This window comes from Oreochromis niloticus, unplaced genomic scaffold (assembly GCF_001858045.2).
Source record: "Oreochromis niloticus isolate F11D_XX unplaced genomic scaffold, O_niloticus_UMD_NMBU tig00006606_pilon_6612427-7070595, whole genome shotgun sequence".
Classification (NCBI taxonomy): Eukaryota; Metazoa; Chordata; class Actinopteri; order Cichliformes; family Cichlidae; genus Oreochromis; species Oreochromis niloticus.
In genome coordinates this window covers 145,628-167,500 of record NW_020328083.1, presented here as the reverse complement: position 1 = coordinate 167,500, position 21,873 = coordinate 145,628, and the positions used below count along the sequence as shown (strand labels likewise).

The following is a 21,873-nucleotide window of genomic DNA, read 5'->3' as shown; positions in this document are numbered from 1 at the left end:
TAACACTGACAGCACTAGTGGGGACACAACGAATATGACTACACATTTATGCCGACATCATCCTAGTGCAAAGACAAGTGAAACCAGACAAAAACAACAAGCACGCATGCTACAAACTTTACCCGAGTCATTTAGACAGCCGTTAGCACATGATTCTCCTTATGGGGACCTGATATGTTTAATATCCTGCTGAGAATTTACCCCAGAAGAATCGTATAGTATAGCTTTTATTTTGGAAAGAGCCATTTCTCTGTAATAAATTCTCTTTTTCCAAAGATGAGTGATTTCTCGATCAGATAGATTTATTTATTTTTTATTATTTTGTTATTTCAACAACATCAAATTTATAAACTGTACTTTTGAGTTAAAAATATATAATTATAATTTTAATAAATGACAAATTAAAACCGAACCATGAATTTTGTGTATCGTTGCACCCCTAATATATATATGTATGTGTGTATGTATATATCTATATCTATATCTCTATCTATCTATATCTATCTATATCTCTATCTATCTATCCATCCATCCATCCATCCATCCATCCATCTATACATATATATATGTATTATATGTATATGTATACATACGTACATACGTATGTATGTGGGTGTTTGTGTATATATACTGTATATGTGTGCGTATATATTTGTGTGTGTGTGTGTGTGTGTGTGTGTGTATATACATATATATGTGTGTGTATGTATATTTTTTTTTTTCAAATGTTTGAATGAATAGGTCCAGCCAGTGCTGTTGTAACAGTGCAACCTGATTGGCCCACAATATACAGTGGAGAAATGATTGTTCTAAGATGTGAGATCCAAGGAGGAGACACTGAGTGGGAGTATGAATGGAGAACTACCAGCTCACATAAACCATCAAACCAAAGAGAACTAAGAGTAGATTCTGCTTTTCCGTCTAACACTGGGCACTACAAGTGTAGAGGCAGAAGCAAAAGTGCACAACATCATTTAACAGAGTGGAGTGTTCCATTAAATTTGACAGTATCACACAGTAAGTAAAATCATAATATCTTGATGCATTCTCAATCATCCAGGGAAGCAAATCTCCAAAAGGTTGATTCTGTTCAGTCCTGCAGTCAACTGAGACTGAAGAAGTCACTTGGATGAGTGACAAAACGTTTCTCCCACAAAACGCTACTTCCAGATGAACAGAATCAACTTTTTGAAGAAGTAAAATCATAATCCATTCACCCAGTCATTTTTGATTAATTATGTGTTGAGATAATAAAATTTATGGCGCTAACATGCTAAATATGTAGCATACAGGCATTGTATTTATGGATTGGCATGTATTTGATCATCACTCCAAGAATTTCCTAACAGATAAACCCCGTCCTGTCCTCACTGTGTCTCCATCATGGCTGAGTCCTGGAGCCTCAGTAACTCTGAACTGTGAGGTTGAACATCCGTCTGCAGGATGGAGCTTCTACTGGTATAAAGCTGTTCCTGATCTATCAGAGAAATCCTCCAGTTATGAGCTGCTACCTGATGGCAGTGGGACTGCACAGGACTCCTACATCATTCATGGACAGACACACACAGCAGGATATGTGTGCAGAGCTGGAAGAGGAGACCCAGAGTATCACACTGATCACAGTCAACCAAAGTTTGTCTGGTCTGCAGGTGAGGAATTTTTACATTAACTTTGAATCTTTCAATCTAAACATTGGGCTCTAATTAACTGTTCTCCATGCACTCTTTTCGTTCCTGCATTGATGTGATGATGTGTGAAATAAAAACATAAAGTGTCCAACTGTTAGTCACATGAATTTTCTTTATGCTATTCTATTTCTTTATTTCTCACCAGGGAGTTCAAAACTGGTACAGCATCTGTAAATACTTTGAATTTAAGATCATAAAAGAAATCATCAAAAAAAATAAACAAACTGGAATCGAGAGAAATATTAGAAAGAGCAATAAGCACATGCAGTTAATGCCATGTGTACATATGGAAAAAGTCCAATACAACAAGTCAGAATGACAAAATGAAATACGATAGTTCATATATGTGAAGATCACAAACACAAGAGGAAGTACACGAATATAATGTTACTATAGGACTATAAGACAATATGTTGTTAAATATCAACACTTCCCTGAGTTATTTTGATTTCTCATAGGCATCTGATGGAAGACAACACTGCTGAGTAGACCATTTCACACTTTTATTCTCTTACACAATACTTCTAGAAGGGAGATGCATCCTGCATGACACTCTGCCGCCAAAATGGTGACGCGCGCTTAACAGTTTCATTACCCACTATCCCATTTTAGTCTAAACAAAAGTGTTACACAGGCATTCAGTAGTCACGTACAAAGTCTGTAAAAATGTGTAAAAAATATTTTAGACGACCTCTTCCTTCACAGAATATTAAATGTGCGTGCATGAATTGCCTGATATGCTCAGTTAAATTCACACGTGCACTTAGCTTTACAGATTCCCAAATGTAAGCTGCATTCATGTGGTAGTGGAAAATTGGGACATTGGTGCTTCATCTGTGTTTTTGTGCCTTTTCAAATGAGAATATTTTTTTCCTAAATAACCATAGTATAGTTCGTCGTCCCTCTACTAGAAAACATCCTCTACTAGAAAACATCTACTTTCCAATTACAGATGCTATACAGTAACCTATAAAGGTTATTATGTGGTTCACATGGTGCTGCTATATGTAGGACATTCTTCTGCTGGGAAAACAGGACCGCAGTCTGCAGAGGGAGAAGAAATGACGAAGCATTTTGAGATGTGAGAGAATGAACAAGAACAGAGGAGAAAAGACAAAGTTCTGAAAATTTTAGAAAATCTTCAGAACTCATTGGACTACTAAATGTGAACCATAAGGAAAAGGCTTAACATGTTGATTGGAGATTGAGCCTGAATTATAAATAGCATCAAAAAATTGTTTTAACCCTCCTTGCATCCTGTTTTTCAGATGTTCATTCAGCAGCGTCTCTCACAGTGAGTCCTGACAGAGTGCAACACTTCACCTCTGACTCTGTCTCACTGACCTGTGAGGGAAACTTCACTGAGTGGAGAGTGAGGAAGTTTAGTGAAAAAAAGCTTTTTTCACACTGCTGTGACTGCCAGAAACTGAGTGGATCCTCTTATGAGATCCACAGCTTACAGGAGGGTGTTACTGTGTACTGGTGTGAGTCTGAATCAGGAGAGTTCAGCAATGCAGTCAACATCACTGTACGAGGTGTGTTTAAATGACTTCACTTCATTATTTATTTATTTTTGGGGACAAAAACTGGAGCTGAAGATTTTTTTTTTTTTATTTGTTCATTTCAGGCACAACAAAATACATATATTAAACATAAAGTGCACAAAAACAAAAAACAAAATTTACCTGAAAAGGAGTGGGACGAAGAAAACTTATTAAATCCCACCCCTATACTCGCTCATCAACAAAAAAACAATAGCTTCCCACAGCTACGCCCATCATTGCAAACCAAACAACACATCAACAGCCCCGGGCATCTCAACGGCAGCTCGCAAACAACAAATAGAACCTTCCTTCATAACTGAATACAAAATATATTAATTATAAATTGCGTTACCACAGGTAACAGGCAATAATAATTACATAGTAACAAACACACATCTACACACACATGTACATATATGTACACACACTTTTTTTTTTTTTTTTTTTTTTTTTTTTTTTGGAACCCATACCAGCAATGGTAAGAGAACAGACATTACAGAGCACACCAAAACCATCATTGAGTATACTGTGACCAGACCAACTGTTTGTAGAGGAATTTAAATTTATGAATATTTTTGCATTGTTTCAGTTGTAAACTCAGACTGTTCCAGATTTTCACACCACATACAGACACACAAAAACCTTTACGGGTTGTTCGAGTTCTGGGTAATTTAAATTCTCCGAAGCCTCTCACATTATAAGCCCTTTCTCGAATTTCAAATATAGTTTGTAAATTTGCAGGTAGAAGTTTATTAAAGGCTTTGTATAAGATTATGGATGTATTGTAATTAACCAGATCCTGGAATTTAAGTAACTTTGCCTGAAAAAAGATTGAATTTTATTCACTAAACTAAACTTTTCAAACTTGTTGCTGCTTAATTAAAACAGGCAAAAAAAAAAAACACTGGAGATGAGACTTGAAACTGTTTATTGAAATAAACTCAAAAAGCATTGTAGTAGTGACTTCACATAATCATAGATGGCTGTGGGACAGCAGCTCTCCTAATATCGTGACTCGTGGCTCAAGAGTTGGCAGTTTGTCTTGTAATCGGAAGGTTGCTGGTTCGAGTCCTGCTCGGACAGTGTCGGGCTTTGTGTCCTCAATAAAACTGTTTTGTAATATCTTGCTGCATTTTGTATAAGTTCATACTCAAGTTTAAATAAACAACAACACTAAAGCTATTCTGTTATACCTGCATGTAAAAAATACACTGGGCCCAAAATATTTCATAGTTCAGCAATACTGATCAATCTAATAAACTTAAACCTGCTCCATCCTCCCTATTCTGGTATTTTAAAGAGTACTTAGCAGAAATATTAAGCAACCTAATAAATAGGGTTGCAAACTCCCAGCAAAAAAAAAAAAATAGGGAACCACCCGCCACCCCGTGATGCTTAATCGATGTAATCAACTTTAATTTGATGCAGGGTGAAAAAAATGCTCAGAAATAAATTATTTTTTAAGAATAATTAAATAGATTCAACATCTTTCTTCAACAGAATTGCAGACTGCACAGATGGTACTTTCCCAAAGGAAAAAGTAGTATAGCTTACTAGGGTATATTAGACTTAACAGTTACTATATACAGTAATGGACTTCTATACATTTTACATCAGATTAAAACTTTGGGTGTAAGATTCAGATCATTATTTATTAAAAGCTAGATATTTTAAATGAGAATAAGAAAGAAAAGTATGTCTTTGTGCCCCCCTTTTCCCTGTTAATGCCCTATCGGCCCCCCTGGCTAAACTTTGCTAGATCCGCCCCTGCACAGTTACCAGCCGTCAGCTACGTAGAAAAGGATCCTGGTGTAGAAAGTAATATTAAATAAATTCTAACAACAGCTTATCAAGCTTAAAAATGCTGCTGTTGTTCAGCCGCTGGTTTCCTCTTTCTGGTGCAAAGTGGGCCAAAAACAAAGAAGAGAGACTGACTCGTGACAGAAAGGCCGATCAGCTGATCATTAATCAGTTTCATGAAGTAGCGGCAGGAGAGGGAGGGAGAGAGAGGCAGTTGCTCCATATATCGGTTGTTAAGCTTAACGTGGGTATGCTTTACAAACATTCAGAGATGAACTTACACACTTGCTTTACTTCTCTCTGGGATAACTTCCTCGGAGATGAAATGCTGGATTGGTAGCGAGGCTACAAATACACACAGCCGCTCTATCACGTCATGCATACTGCTCCGACGTGCTACGGTTATGAGCAGAGTTACGCCGTGTCACAAGTTTTGTGAGGTGCTTTTTTGATATTTAATGGATCGGATTACATTTTTTATTTCTCTCCGATATCCGATCCAGTAATTTAGGTCAGTATCGGACCGATACCGATACGTAATATCGGATTGGTCCATCTCTAATAAAGACACGGACTAACTGAAGATTATGGAGTAAAGAACAATAATACTCTTCACACATATGTCAAATGAAACTGGGTCAGAGGTCAAAATAATAAAGATGATTATATTTTCCACATAAACATTTCAGATTAAACTAGGTCAACGGTCAAATTGAATATACTCTTAGTATACTCAGTGCATGACTGTCATGGTTCACTGTGCGGCAGAGAAGGTTGGACTCAAACACAGGACTCGGAAAGTCAGACTTAAAACATAAAAGTAGCAGGAGCCTCTCCAATGAGAGAAACCTAACTTGGAGACACACAAGGATGAAAAACAGAGCAAAAGAGAGACTCACACAAAATATTCCCACTAGGTAGTTAGGAAGATGGGAAACACCAGGGAACAAGACAAGGAGACGCAAATCTAAATACACACAGGAGACGACAGACTACCAAAACAAAACAGGAAGTAAAAAATAGGACTAAGGACTAAGACATGTGAACTTGACCCAGTGACGGAAGATAAACAAACATGGAGACATGACTGACTGTGGAGACAAATGAAACACAAACGATCATAAGCGAAGATTGCATAACCTAATGAGGAACGCTGAGTGTAAACAAAGCAAAAGTAACCATGAACAAGAAATATAGATAATATAACGAGGACTATAGAAAATAAACAGAAGACGATGGAGCTCAAACACAAAACTCATGGTAACATAGAATAAACCCAAAGAACAGGAGCACAGAACTATAATACAAAGATATAAGAAAAGAAAAGAAAGCCCCTAAAATCTCTCAAACTCAAAACCATGATCGTAACTTTATGTAATAAGACTTCTAAACATAAAACATCTTACTGTTAAAATGGGTCTTTACTAAAAACTTTTAAAGTTGTTTTAGGTTCATATTGATTTGTTTCTTTGCTTTTCCTAGAACATTTACTTTGTGAGTCCTTTAAAGTGGTGACTTTTCTGTTTCTTGATGTGGCCTAAACTTTTTGGATTTTATTAGATCTAGTTGGACTTCTTTCTGAGTTTGACTTTGTGTTTTGATCATACCTGAAACTTTAGGCTCTGGATCTAAAATCGGTTCATTTATCGTTCCATTCATCATCGGACTTGTTAGTGGAATTATCCTCGTGCTGCTGCTGCTGTGTTGCTGCAGAAAGATAAAGGGTGAGAGCTTTTCTCATCAATGATTTGATGTGACACATTTAAGGAAACTGATTACAAATCAGTGCAACAATAATTGTTTATTTTTAATTTTCTTTTATAGATCTTTGTTGTAACAGGTTGGTGCAAAAGTTTGCTTTGATTTTAAAAATAACATGATATTATAGGTATTCCTGATTAAACTACACAGTATTTATTGCATCTTTTAGTCTCACTCAGTCTCAGAGCACCAATCAAAACTCTGCTGCACAACAAAACGCCAACAAGAATAAGAATGAAGTTTACTCCTCTCTTCTTCCTGGTCGGTCCCAGTAACTATTACTTGCATTATTTTTAGCACTTTCTTGTTTCTTGTGAATAAAGAAATATTGTAAATAAGTAAGTAATTTCTCTTTTGTTGTCTGCCCTTCAGGTGATTTTCCAGTTTATGAAACAGTCAGATTCTCTGGAAATGCTGGTGGTACAGTATAACCTCTGATAATAACAGAGCTATAAAAGATATAATGATTATAAACTGACTGATCAGACCTCATGTCATGTTATTATTTAAGGTGGACCAGCAGATGAGCATAAAAATGTCACAACTACTCTTGAGCTTAAAGTTATTGATGAGAAGACTGAGTTTAGAAAATGTAAGGATATCATGGTTTATTAATATGTTATTGTGACTCCTAATCTCGAAATATAGATAAAAGAGAGCTGTTCTTAATTAAATACACTAATACTGTCTGAACAGGGAGAAATGATGACACAGATGGGAGCTCTGACTACGATGATGTGAATCATGAGACAGGCTGAGGTACTTCACAGGATCACTAACAGTGTTGGTCAAGTTACTTGACAATAGTAATTAGTTACTGACAACTGATTACTTTTCCAAGAAAGTAATCCAGTTACTTTACTGATTAATTATTTTTAAATGTAATTAGCTACTTTATTACTTAGTTGCTTTTTAAAAACACGATACACAACCTGAATACATAATAAAGCAATAGACATTTCAGCCCAATTCTATTTTTTCTGCAAAATCCATCATGTAAAATTTAATCAAATGAAAAAATCTCTTTTTAAAAATAATTTTATTAGTTTTAATCTTTTGACTTTATGCACGTTGCATCAAGCTAAATATTACACATTGTGTATCTACACACGTATGTTGCTGGCACGGACATCGCACATGCTTATGTCATTGTCATGAGACACTCTCACAAACAAAATCACAGTTTAGTAATGCCGTAATGCAGCGTGCTTACGGGAAAGTAACAGTAATCTAATTACTTTTTTTGCAATGGTAATCCCTTACTTTACTTGTTACTTGAAAAAAGTAAACGGATTACAGTAATGTGACGCGTTACTACCATCCCTGATCGCTAATAATCAAATTACTTTCAGAATGAAATAAATCATATTGTTCTTACAGTAAAACAATTACAGAATTTTGTTGGAATAAGTTTAATTTATTTTCTTTAGTTACATTCAATCTTTTGCTTTAGCTTAGCTTAGCCACAAAATTTAAAAAAAACAAACAAACAGGACTTTCAAATTTCACAAAGGCTATCATCTAACATCAGGAAAAGCCGCATAATAAATGTGCTTTTTCATAATATGAATGTAAAATAGCACAAGACTGTTACTGGACAAGAACATAAAATAAATAATTAAACTTTAACCATGTTTGATAACATTTCTGTGACTGTAAAATAATTTAGTTGACTCGGCACTCATGGAAGACTGACAATACCATTTACTTTTGTATTAAATCCTTATTTATGTTGCAGTAAATATATACATTTATATGTGTAAAAAATGTTCTTAATTAGTCTGACTTCACATCATCACAGTGGACTAATAAAAGAAACATTTTATTTACGGGGTGTCAACATGTGACTGAATTAATATTTTATTTTTTTTGTTTCCAGAGTGGCAACAGTAAAGATACCAAAGGACACATGAACGCACATCAGGCTTTGATTTCACAGTTTGTCATCTTGGATAAAGCACGGTACCTCATACAGATTGAAGAATTAAAGAAAATAATTAGGAGAAACTTTTAATTATAAAGGTCACATGTTAGACTATTCTGTCAGGGCATCAGTTACTCCTTATTTATGGTGGTTATGGAGTTCTCTGATACTACGTTCAATGTTACAGTGCTTTAGACATGTATGTCCTAAATCTGTTAAAGCTGAATATGGAATTAACTCTTAACTGGGAATGTCATAAAGTTGTGTGATAATATTTAGGAATGTAAACATCAGCTGAGGTCCCACAGGATCTTGGCTCGGTCTGGCGTCTCCCAGTTTGACCTCGGGACTTTCAGGCCATACTCGGCACAGATGTTTCTGTATACTACGCCACCTTGTCTGTGGTGTTCTATGTATGCCCTGCCTGCTAGCATCTTGCACCCTGCTGCATTTCGTTGTCTCTTTTATGCTAATGTGCTGGAAATTAAATGATTGATTCAAATGTTTTTTTTCGTAGTGTGCGTTCTTCTCTCTATAAACACGATAGCATTAAAATGGGGCTTACATCCACCGAGGTCATGTTGGCGCAGAATATTTTTTGAGTATCACTGATTCATTTTATTATAGCTTTGTTATGTGCATTACAATAACAGGTTATAATTGTTTCTGAATAACTGTTATTTTTTGAAAAACAAAATAAACAGAAACTTTCACTTGAAATTCATCACTAAACAATGAAATGAATGATACACATGTACTATATCCATATAAAGCAAACAGTTACAGTCAAAATTATATCAAGTACATTAAAATGGTTATCAACAGGACAAATGAGAAAATCCTGCACTTTGTACCTGTTTTTACACTTGTATCTACAATGTTATTAAAGTATGTTTAAAAAGAACAAAAAACAAAAACGCTGTTCATTTTAAAGTAAATACTGACCAGAAAGTGAGCTGCTTTGGTACAGAAAGCCAGGACTGACATAATGAATTAATTAAATACAATATAATATAAATATAATCTCAATAAATGAAGTCAGTGTTCAGCGGGGGTTATGGCAGCTGTGTACCGGGACCTGCACTTTGTCGGCGGTAATAACAGCTCGAGCGCTTGCGAGGCGAGCGGGTCTACCCCACGCTTTGCTGTGAGACTGGGCTGGGCAGACATCTCCAAAATCATCGAAGCACTTTTGCAAAGAGGCTCTATCTTGACAAACCGACCATATATCAGAAGATTAAACCACTACACTCTCGGCTAAAAAAACATTAAAACTGTATCTGGTGACACACAAACAGGGTTTTTCAAAGTACAGCTCTGTTAGTTTCCACATGCCGTTTGTTGGTGTGCAGAAACGCCTTCTAAAAACAATGGCCACCAGGCCAAAGCAATGGTTTTGACTCGATCAGCGTTAACCCCGCCCCCTGGGTTTGATGGGTGAGGTTGACAGATAAAATTATTTCATGGTGAGAGTTGAAGGAGTCAACTCTGCAAAAATGAATTAATTAAATACACCATTAAATAATTAATTTAATTTAATTCTGCAACATGCTGTAAACTGACTCAATCTGTTTGGAGCCCTGTGCCTTCTTCATGGTGGCAGTCTCTGAAATACTTTGTGTGTTGTTGCCAGAGCAGACTGTCACTTCTGGACAGTTGTAGATGGTATCTACTTTGTGGCTTTCCATGGAGATCATTTCCTGTCTTGAGCTGCTGGTCTGGCTGGACTGAAAGACGTCCACGCTCTCATAAACAGGGTCAGGATCATTGGAAGACGAGACTCTAGACTGAGATAATGGCAGTGTTCGTATGACCTGAACATTAGATGCTTGTACATGGAAATAATGAAGTAAAATTTGTATTCACTTATATTATCACACCATGTACCAGAAGTAACCTTCCTAATTCTTGGAATGAGCAGGTTAGATGATAAATATCTGTTACCAAATACATCTTACCTGGTAGCATTTGTATTTTGTTTTAACTAAAAAGACAGAAAATGCTCCAAGAATAATTAATACAGAAACAGGAATAAGTTGTCACGGTCCTGGGTCTTATGACCCAGTGTTTTGAGTTTAGTTTATTTGGATGTTTATATGATTAAGCTCATGAGTTTTTCTAGTTCTTTGTTATTAGATTCCCCTTGTGTCTTCCAACCCCTGTTAAGTCTCCCCTGCTCTTCATGTGTTTCATGTCTGTGTCTTACGTTGTCAAGTTCTGGTTGTCATGTCTGCGTCTCATTAGGTTTCCTATTTTATTTTGAAGAGATCTAGTGTTTGTATATTATGGTTTATGTTTTGAGTCCTTTGTTGTACTGTCTTTGTTATTCCCTAGGTTTCAATTATGGTTATCAAAAGTTTAGTTCTTAAGTTCTGTCATATGGCTTCCCTGTGTGTTCCATGTTGCCTACTGTGCCTTTCTGTACCATGTTTCAGGTTCTTATGTTCTGTCTCCCCAGTTGCTGTTAAGTTACATGTCTAGAGTTCAGTCAGTGTGTTTCCTGTTTTACTTTGAAGGTCCGTGTCTCATGTCAGTGTTTCTAGTTTTACTTCCCTTGTCTCGTCCAGCCTGATTACTCCCAGCTGTGCTCTCCTTCTGTGTCTCATTCCCTCGTTATCCCTCTGTGTATTTAAGTCCTGTGTTTCTCTTTGTCAGTGTCGTAGTCTTCCTCATGGCTGTGTTTCTCTGTGTGTTAGTTATCCATGTCCCAGTTTAGTTTATTTATATTTTTTCGTGGCATCCTGCAATAAAGCAGCCTTTTGAGTTTAATTCCTGTGTGGTGAGTTTTGCGTTTGGGTCCTTCTCCTGCCTTTACACAGCCGAAACATAAGTATTCCTTTTAGTATGAGTTGTTGTGATTTCTCTTCATCTTTAGTAGATTTGAAACCTGCAGATATGAAAACATAGTTTCAATTAGTATTTTTTTCTTTTCAGACATAAAAATAAAATGACTTTTATGATAACAAACAAAAATCGAATTATTTACATTACAGGGAAAGATTGAAGAAAATATTCAGTTTATTTGTCAAAAATAAAATCAGTAGCCTGTTATTTAAATGTAATACTTAATACTCACACATTAAGTTTTCAGAAGCCTTATTTGTGCTAACATGGTTGTTGCCTCTGCAGACCACAGCTCTGTTCTCAGTGAAGATGGTGATGTTGACCTCACTGAATGATTTCTGGGATGTTCTGCAGCCGTCTTCATCACAAACAGACCAAAGCCAATAATCCTGGATGGAGCAGTTTACTGTGATACTGCAGAGTCCAGCAGACTGGTTGGAGCTAACGTTTGACATTATAATGACAGGTCTGGGAACCACATCTGTAACATCCAGCCAAACAAATAAATTAATGATTTAATGCAAAAAGAGAACTGACAATGAACTAGGTGATTATAAAATTGTAGGATATATGATGTTGTGGTTAAAGACATCAACCCTTCAGCCAAGGAAATGTAAAAGCTGATGTAAGGTAAATGCTACCAAATCCAGAAAAATATAATATGTAAAACAGATTCATGCACAGGCTAAAGACAAAGTTCTGCTTACATCTTACCTTGAACAATGACTTGATGTTTCTCTGTCACTGAAATAAAGTTACGGCGGTATGAGAGTTCATATATCCCAGTGTCTGTATCAGCCAGGTTATTAATACACAGGGAGAGGTTTCCAGCACTATAAGTCACTCTGTCTTTGTAATTTGGATTGAGTTCTGTATCAACAGCAATAAATATCGCGTTAAATTTCCATTCAACACGTTCATATGGTGGTGGTTTCCTGACATTCAGACACACTGAGCTGTTTTTCAGTCGATAATGTGTCGCTGTTGGGTCCTCTGCCATAAGACCTTAAAAACACATTAAAACACATTATTACACCTTAAAATCACAACATGCACACAATATATATATTGAAGCAGGTGTATGATAAAGGAAATCACTTTGTAATATTTTGTTTTGCCACATTAGGTTGAGAGAAATTATTTTTATTACATCATCAAAAAACCCCAAACATTTCATTTCATTTATTAAACTTTGCTTTATTCATCACAGTGACAGTTATTTTCCTAATGAAATCTCTGATACGTATCTTAAAAAAATAGATTCAAATAAATAATAAATAGATTAAGGTTGAAATTAGATATGCTAATAAAAATGTATTATATTCACCTTACCTGTGACAATCCAGAAACTCAGAAGCAGAATCATTTTTAATTTCTGCTGTGCCTGGTTTCTCTGGTGTAGCGAGCTATGAATGCAGCAAATATGGCAGGTGGCAGAGAGAAAAAGAAATCATTCAAAGCCCAGAGAGCGATACACCATCTGCTGGTTCAGAGAAAGAATAAAACTCTGCCAAATGGAGCTAAACTACACTTCAATTAATTAATGATTACCTGGTTATTTCTGTTCATTCATAATGTTATGATTCAAATACAAAAGGTGAAGAGGATATTAGGGTAGACCTTTGTGTGTGTGATTGGATGTTAGCATGCTGTGTGTAGCACAGAAACATTAAGACTGTTCATTTGATTAGAGCAGTAAATAGTTTCCACACTGAGGGAGCATTTAGGATGAAGAGTGGAAAGGCAGACCCAGATGACATTTCTGTTGAGGTACTGAGATAGAAAAACAAAGGACAGGGAATAACTATGGGGAAGACTTGTTGAAGCGAAGTTGAGAAGAGAGGTGACAATCACTACAGCTGTATGGTTTGCAGATGATGGCACTTACAAAAAGACAGGAGGCTGAGCTGAAGATTTTCACTGGGAGTGAGCAGAATGGACAGGATTAGAAATGAGTACATCAGAGGGACGGCTCAGGTTGAGCGGTTTGAAAACAAAGTCAGAGAGACAAGGCTGAGATGGTTTGGACATGTGCAGAGGAGGGATAGTTGATATACTAAACAAAAGATGTTGAAGATGGAGCTGTTAGGCAGGAGGAAGAAAAGGACCACAGAGAAGATTCATGGATGTAGTGAAGAAGCACATACAGAGGGTTGGTGTGACAGAAGAGGATGATAGGGATGAAGATGGATGGAGTCAGATGATCCTGTATTCACCAGATGTTTGAAGGTTGTTTGTGTTGGGTGGTGCCCATTTGTATTTCAAACCCTTTGCCTTCACCTCCTTGTATCTCATATCTTAGAGATGATTGTCTCACCAGTGAATATCTGAGGCCAGGTAGTAAGAAGTTTCCCTACGATTCTGTTGGAAACAATTTAGAACAATTTAGGACACAAAGAAAAAATAAAAACTAAACAGAAAAACATAAATATTTCTGGGTGACATTTATGATAAATATGTGAATGCATGTTGTTTTGTTCTGCAACAATCTTTAAAAACAGCTTAAATATTATTTTAGGATTTATTTAGTGCACAGAGCAACTGTTTGACTCAGGTACTTAACATTTTATTTTGAAAATACTTGATTCCCTGCAGATGGATTGTATATAGTTTTAGTTGTAGTTTTGGTATTGTTCTTCATTTGTTCCCTCAGTGTTTCCTGCTCATGTGTCAGTGTCAGTTGCCCTTTGTTAACTTTATTGTTGTGGCTATTTAACTGTTTAGAATTTAGTTCTCATTTCCTGTTTTATTTTGATAGTCAGTTGTTTCTTGTGTCTGTATTGAGTTTTACTTCTCTTGTATCATAAGTGTATGACTGCTTTATGTGTTTGTTTCTAAATGTAAATTTTTCACTGAAAAATCTAAAATTTTCAGAGACAATCAAAGGTCACAAACACTGCAAATGTTTAAAAATGATTCTTCATTATGGAGGAAAGATGAGGTCACGTCATTTTTTCAAAATGAATTTTCTACAAACTTTTTGAGATTCTGAGCTGTTTTAATCCAGATTAAATGTTAAAACCTGCCACTTTCCTGAATGATGACTGGATCACTTTCTTTTGTGAGTGAATTTGTCCCTTTTTGTAAATCACCTGCAGTTACAGATGCCCCCACTAGAGGTCATGAATACTCTGTCTGATTCACCTGCTGCTGTCGTATTGAAAGTCAGGAGAGAACTACACTTCACAGTAGTTCTTAGTTTGCAAGTGAGATGGACTCACCTGCCCGGCATCTACAATCACGTCTCACTAGCTTAAAACCTGTCCTCTGCTTGTGTTGTTGTTGGTGGTGGTGGTGATGTGTACCGCTGGCAGCGGGAGAGCTGCAGTCATTGAATGTAATGTTACAGCAGCCGTGTGATTATTGTAAGAATAAATGATGCTGCGAAACATTAAAATGCCATCGGGTGAGTCATGGTGGTTTACAGTGGGTCTGAAACCCAGGAAGGAGTACGCGGTAGATCGAGGACTGGGCCAGCAGAGGGAGGAGCTGGCGCAAATGGTGGCCAAGCTGGTGGCCATGCAGCAGGAGCAGGCGGCGGGAAGAGCTGCAGGATCAGACTGAGCACAACCTGCAGAGGACGAAGAATCTGGCGGCTCTGATCTGGTCCTGCTCGACATCGCTGCCCCTGCCCACAACCCTCAACTGTGCAGCGCCCGTGCCGGTGTTCTGGGAATCCATCCTACCTGACAAACCAGCCTACCCGTTGTTTCTGCGCATGCGCACAACACGAAAGTAAGTGGCGAACCATCCTACCTTTGTGAATGTGACCTATAAGCATACTTAAATGGGTAAAATGAAGTGGCAAACCGTTCTGGCTTTAAGAATATAAGCTACAAGCATACTCTGATGGGCAACGTTAAGTGGCAAACCGTCATACCTACTTAAATTTGTGCTGGAATTACTCTGTGACAGCAGAAATATGCATAAACTACTGATGGTAGGACGTTTTGCCAAAGTAGGATGGTTTGTCAGAACACCGGACGCCAGGGTGGGACTAGTCAGTATGCAGCCTGCCGCCGCACCCATCCCCACTCCTCGGGTGTAAGCAGCTGGGGCCCAGCAGGTGCCTGCACCCGTCCCAGTGTTCTGATAAGAAGGTCCTACTTCATGAAAACATCCTACTGTAGTGTAAATTGTTAGTCGTGTCTATCAATCCGTGCTACCTTATCAGAATATACTACCTTACGTGGTTTATGCCTCCATCATACATATCTATAGGTAGGACGTTCTGATGGCCAAATCACAATACCAAACGAAAATTAAACAACGTCATCACTCAATTAACAAGTATGCAGTGCAATATTACTTTCTTCGACATAACAATGGCGCGTGGCGTCCACTAACTGCGGGAGGACTAAACTGACAAGGTTTACGCTGTATGCCAGTTTACAGAAGTTTAGAAGTGTTAATCAGCGTCTAAGTCAGGTGACGTAACTTAGACACTTTAGGGGTTGTTAAGTGTTTTACATATTATTTATACATGAGGGGGTTGGGGGAGCAAAGTGTGCCTGCTCTGCGCTGACACAGGAGCGGCGAGTCCAGCGACCTGGCTGCTTCTTTGCCAACACCACAGCATTGCAAACAAGAGCGGAACTTAAAGAATCAGGCTCGTATCGATCCGATACTGATACCGACTTGGTATTGATGCAATCGATATTTGGATCTATCCGCCCAGCACTAGCGTTGAAGCTGTCAGGTAAACAGGTTAAAGCAGTGATACACTGTAATTGTCACCAATGAGAAACATTTTCCTTCATCACTGCCATTCAAACAGTAAAGGTGTGTATTGTACTCACAGAATAACCCCAGCAAACAGAACAAAGAGTGCCCCATCCTCACGTCCAGCCCTGCACGCTGATCTGCATCTAATCTCAAAGTGTTCGACTTTGCATTGATAATAAATGCAGAACAAAGAGAAGCTGCACTTAATGTAGATAAGACCAGAGTTTATATTCAGTTCCTCTTTCTGTCACCTCTCTGTGCTTCCTTCCCTTTTACTCCAATCTGAAATAGCTCCTGTAGCTTTGACCACTGCAGTTGTGTGACCTGTTCTTTCTCTCTAATATATAAAGTTGCTCTGTTGCTTAGTTACTGACACACTTTGCAGGTCATAGTTTTGTCTTTGTTGTCATGTCCTGTGGATCCTGCTGGAATTTTCTTCTTCTGCAGACTGAGAGTCTTCAGCCAGTGTTTTGAAATATTCATTAATATTCATGGTGATACAGATGTCATCTCATCCCCCTTTGTCACACTCCTACTTCTACACTTCAATATACTTTTAGTTGGTCACAGGTAAGGGGCAGAGATAGCTCAGTAGGAAGTGTGTTTGCCCCATGATCAGAAAGGTGGGAGTTCAAATCCACCAAACAGATGTTCTGAGCTACCACTGAGCAAGGTATCATCTCTACAGAGGACTAATTTCCTATTGGATTAATAAAGAACACATCATTATTATGGAAATTCTTTTCTTCGCTGAGTCAATATGCAGACAGACAGACTCATGGAGTGCAGACGTAACTTGAAACTAAACTAAAACTACTGTGAGTTCTGCAGTCACATGTTCTGGACTCTGGGGCTGCACTAGTAATCTAGCACTGTGGGCATATTCCCCAGTGGTTTGGTGCAATTTTGGGCCGATGGGCAGGTATAATGGGCTGCTGTGCACCAGCTGTACAAGCACTGACAGCAGCCCATTTGTTCATTTTCACTACTGACACTAGATTGCTCTATCAAATCTCTTAATGCGACTGCCCCGTCCATTGCCTTCGCTGTGCACTCATGCAGCATATAGAAAAAAAAATAGTGTGGAAGAAGTGTCAAAAAAGTGGAGCTGGAAAGATGAGCAAAACAATAAAAAGAAAACTAAAAATAGCAAAATGTGTCAAATTAACAGACATAGCTGTGAACACTAGTAGTAGCAACAACTAGTATCCAGGCCTCACAGTATCAAGTGGCTGCTTCTGGTAGCACCAGCTGTGGAAGAACAGACTGAAGGACATAATTAAGAAGGGAGTCTCAGGGTGCCAGATTTGGGGTGAAACCCTCCATGCATGGTGAGGAGCTTCATTGTGTTGATGTCAGTGGCTTCTATCTCTCTCTCTGCAGGTATTTGGTGGTTGCAGCTTTCCTACCAGCCTCTTTGTGGTTCACATTTTCCTGTGGGACTTGCAGGTACTTGTAGCCGTCCTTGAGGTCTTCAGTGTTGCCTTCTGGTATTTCGATCCCCTCAGTTCTGACTACTTTCTTTCTCTTCATTACCATCTAACTACACTTCTTTATTCCAAATACAATCCATAGATCCTGGTGGTGTGGATCCATGAACTGATGTTTTGTTCACTCCTGGCATACAGCTTAATGTCATCCATGTGGAGGAGGTGGCTGGCGATTCTACCATTTCATAGTCGGTGTCCATAGCTAGTCTTGTTGATGATCTCACCGAGGGTGTTCAGGCCTATGCAGAAAACGTGCTAGATAGATCCCGCACTTGATGGTGATTGGTGCAATTGACTTGAAGTTGGTTCTATGTTTGTTCGCCACATCCCCATTGAAATCCTGATGAAGGCTCTAAGAGTCCTGTATGTGTAGTTCTAAGCATTCCACGATCCATGTGTGGGAGATTGAGTCATAGGCTTTCTTGTAGTTCATTCAAGCAGTGCACAGGTTGGCGAGCCTTGTATTCCGGTCTGTTCCTTTCTGTGCACCGCTCATGTATTGAGCCACATGCCTGTTCATATGCCTGATAGGAGCTTCCATGTGGTACTGAGGCAGGTTATTGTTGGAAAGGATAGGTAGTTGGATGGGGCCGGTCCCTTCTGGAGATCTTTGGGGGTCAGGACTGGGTGTGTCTCAACTACTAGCAGCTGGTTCATTTGTGTGGCCATGTGCTCATTGAGTGCAGTCAGCTCTTTCAGCCAGTAGGCATGACCCATATCAGGGCCTGGTGCTGTCCACCTCTTCATACTGGAGATCCTTTCTTTAATGTCTGCCACTGTGATGCTTACTGGCTCTTGTTCAGGGAGGTTGCTGTGGTCTTCTCTTAGAGCCACTTGTAATTGAGCATTGTTATGGGTTGCATCCTTCTCCCAGATGCTCCTCCAGTATTGCTCCATCTCCAGTCTTAGTGGGACTGTTCCCATATTGTTCGCACGCCACTGAGAGCACACCTTGGATATACATCAGTGGAGTACAGCTGGTTTATTCTCCTAGCTTCTATCTCTCTTGTATACCTCTTCAACTGACCAAAGCTGTGAGTCTTTGCTTGGTGGTTTCCAAGGCCTCAGTTATGGGCAGCTTGCTGTACTTCTAATGCATTCCTTTAGTCATCGTACTTTTGTTCAGCTCCGATAGTTCGTTAACCGCTGTCTGCACTGCCTTGGCCTCTATTTAAAGTACAGAGATGATACAGATAAGCCTGCAGAATTATACCACACAGAAATACTGACACAGTATTTAAAGAAAACTGTCTTAAAGTGCAAACACTGAAGGGAGCTGCTTTTCAGAGTGAGAAACAAGTTTTTCACAGCTTTACAGTTTTTTTTTTTTTTTTTTTTTTTTTTTAGTCCAGCATGTGTCATCACCACGATGACTTTTATTTTATCTGTTTTGACACCTTGTCATGCATATTTAATTGTCACAATGATAATTATTGCTAATATTCCAGTAAAGGCTTGATATAAACATGTATCATGCACACAGAGAGCAAAGTCATTTTCCGACTGTGATCTTTAACAGAGTTAACAAGAACTTATGATAATGTACTGATAACATAAAATAAGACATCAGTTAAACGGACGACTTCATGAAACCACAGGCTGCGTGTCCTGTTCTTGTGGTGGACCAGACAGAAACCACGAGGCCTTAGTGGTGTGACTAAAAACAGTCCTTTACACACATGCAGTGAAAAATTCAGCAACGATTCAATCATTGAGTTTATTCCAAACAATTTAATTGAATGAATTGCTGCTAAAACACATAAAAACTTCTGTTGCTCCATGTTTATTTGCTGTTTTTGACTCAGTGAGAGTCATAGCTGTTGTCACTGATGTGTGTTGTGTTGCTCCTCCTGCCCCAAGCTTTCCATGTATGCGTGTGGTCAAGTGATCCCAGAACAGCAACACACCACTGAATATTAACTGTGTGAGGGCGTCTGCTGTTTAGCTTCTTTCTTCTGCTTTTAACTGAACTGTGTCTAGTTGTTAGAATGAGCGCTGAAATAATTTTTTACACATTCTGAGCCTGAGTAAAATGCTCCTAGAAAAGTTGTGTTATCTTATTTTCTTTCACATATGTTATAGTACAATGATGTAAACAGATCTGAGTACTAAACAACAGTTTTTATACTTGTTGCACTGACGTCAGCTCTTGCAGGAGTTTGCTTTATATGGTTAAAAACAGATGTGTGTCGCAACACTCTCACAGTATGAATGCAGTACTGCTTAACAACACTGGGTGATGCACGTCTCACTTTTGCTGGTTTTTCAAGACTTGTTGTGACACTAAACAGGAAATGATCAACTGGATGTTTAAACTGAAGCAAATAAGAAATAAACATAATCATTATTAATGTTTCAATGATACAAAGTGGAAAAGTGAAAATGCAAACAGACAAACAGCAAAAAACCAAAAATATAACAAACTCCAAAACAGCAGACCTTAATGTTTGTGTTGACAAGGTTTAAATCTTGATACATGATGATGCTTTTTCTCTTGGATTAAATGAAAAATGCACATGACACTGTGTCAGTCCAGCCACTGATCCACAGTAAAAAACCATCTAAAAGTAATTTCATTAATTTAAGCCTGGATAAACGTTATAACAACTTGAGGTTCATGTTGTGACGTTGTCTCCCACAGCTGGGTTTGCATGAACAGATCAGTAGCTGTCTGTGCTGATATTTGACATAAAGGTGAAACAAAGCAGAAATGCTTTTACATCAATAATGACTTTATTAATACAACACTGTGAGAACATTAATCAGTGTAACTGTTGTTTAGTAAATGCGGCTCACCTGATGGAGAACATGGTCCTTTGAACAATGACTCTTTGTCACAAGGACAAAAACAATCACTTTGACTATCACAGAGAATAGTTGTGATGAGTGTTTGTGTTCAGGATTAGATTGAATGAATCCTGGAAACACATGAGTCCACTGGTTTGTGTTCCTGGAGAGGTGGAGGACATCAGAGGGTGAGCAGGGAGGTGAGGAAATGAGGAGAGTGTTCCAGAGAAGGAAACAGGTAGGTCATGGAGGTAAGTGATCCACTCCTTCAGTCAGTAGGAAGACACTGGAAACAAGGAGAAAAGGATGTTAGCACAATATCTGGTAAGTTTCACAGTGGTGTTATAAGAGAGCCTGTTTACCTCACTTTGGAGGCAGACTGAGTGCTGGAGCTGGTGCTTTCATACTGTGGATGATGAGGTTGATGAGACACACCCAAAGGGGCGGAGAATACCTGCTCTCCCCATCCTGGACTCAGACCATGTTAATACTAAAGCAAACCAGTGTCATGGTTGGCTGTTTGGCAGGCAGGAGTGGTGGACCCAAAATGCAGGACTCTTTGGAGACGAGATTTAAACTGAAAACGCAGCTTTATTGCTGGACAAAACTTCTACATAAAATAAAACTCGCAAAACTAAACTGAGGTGCTGGAGGACTGGAAATCATGAACACACAGCAAGTTGAAGGTACGACACGACAGGGAGCACAGGAAAACACAGGGCTTATATACACAGGGGAATACTCAGGGAATGGGCAACAGGAGGGAGACACAGCTGGGAGAAATTAGGCTAACGAGACAGGGGAGCGGTAAAACTGAACACACTGACATGAGACATGAACTTTCAAAGTAAAACAGGAAGCAAGAAACCATCACACAGACTCAACACTGAGAGGCAGACAGAAAATAACACATGGAACTCAAACTATACATGAGGCAACAAATCCTTAACACGAATAAACAGAAACATAGAATTCCAATAATAATCAAAGGACAAAAGTATCAAAGGGCAGCCCATAATGCAAAAATAAACCAAAACATCAGAAACTCAAAATGCTGGGTCGACCTGACCCAGAGACGTGACAACCAGTACTGAATGAGACAGTAAAACCTGTTTGTGTGTTTTTTTTTTTTTTTTTTTTAATGCACAAAAACGATTTCTGCCACTGCAGAGAATACTTCTGTTGTCACCGACAGTTGTGATGCTGATCTGACTGAATGATTTAATCAAAGACAGACTCCTGTCTCCTGGACGAAGCTGGTTACTGTGATACTGCAGAGTCAAGCAGACAGGCCGGAGTCAAACACTGAC

The 21,873-nt window shown here is 38.4% G+C and overlaps 1 protein-coding gene and 1 long non-coding RNA gene across 2 annotated transcripts in view; both read left to right on the top strand.

Annotated features, from left to right (window-relative positions):
• The window catches only part of LOC112845291 (uncharacterized), a 273,648-nt gene that overhangs the window by 203,310 nt on the left and 48,465 nt on the right, over window positions 1-21,873 (top strand). The gene's annotated exons all lie outside the window — the stretch shown is intronic.
• LOC106097287 (uncharacterized) lies at window positions 3,087-7,545 on the top strand. The gene is made up of 6 exons (XR_001223566.3): window positions 3,087-3,223; window positions 6,652-6,756; window positions 6,857-6,872; window positions 6,963-7,054; window positions 7,166-7,385; window positions 7,490-7,545. It is a non-coding gene; the product is annotated as an uncharacterized LOC106097287 (long non-coding RNA).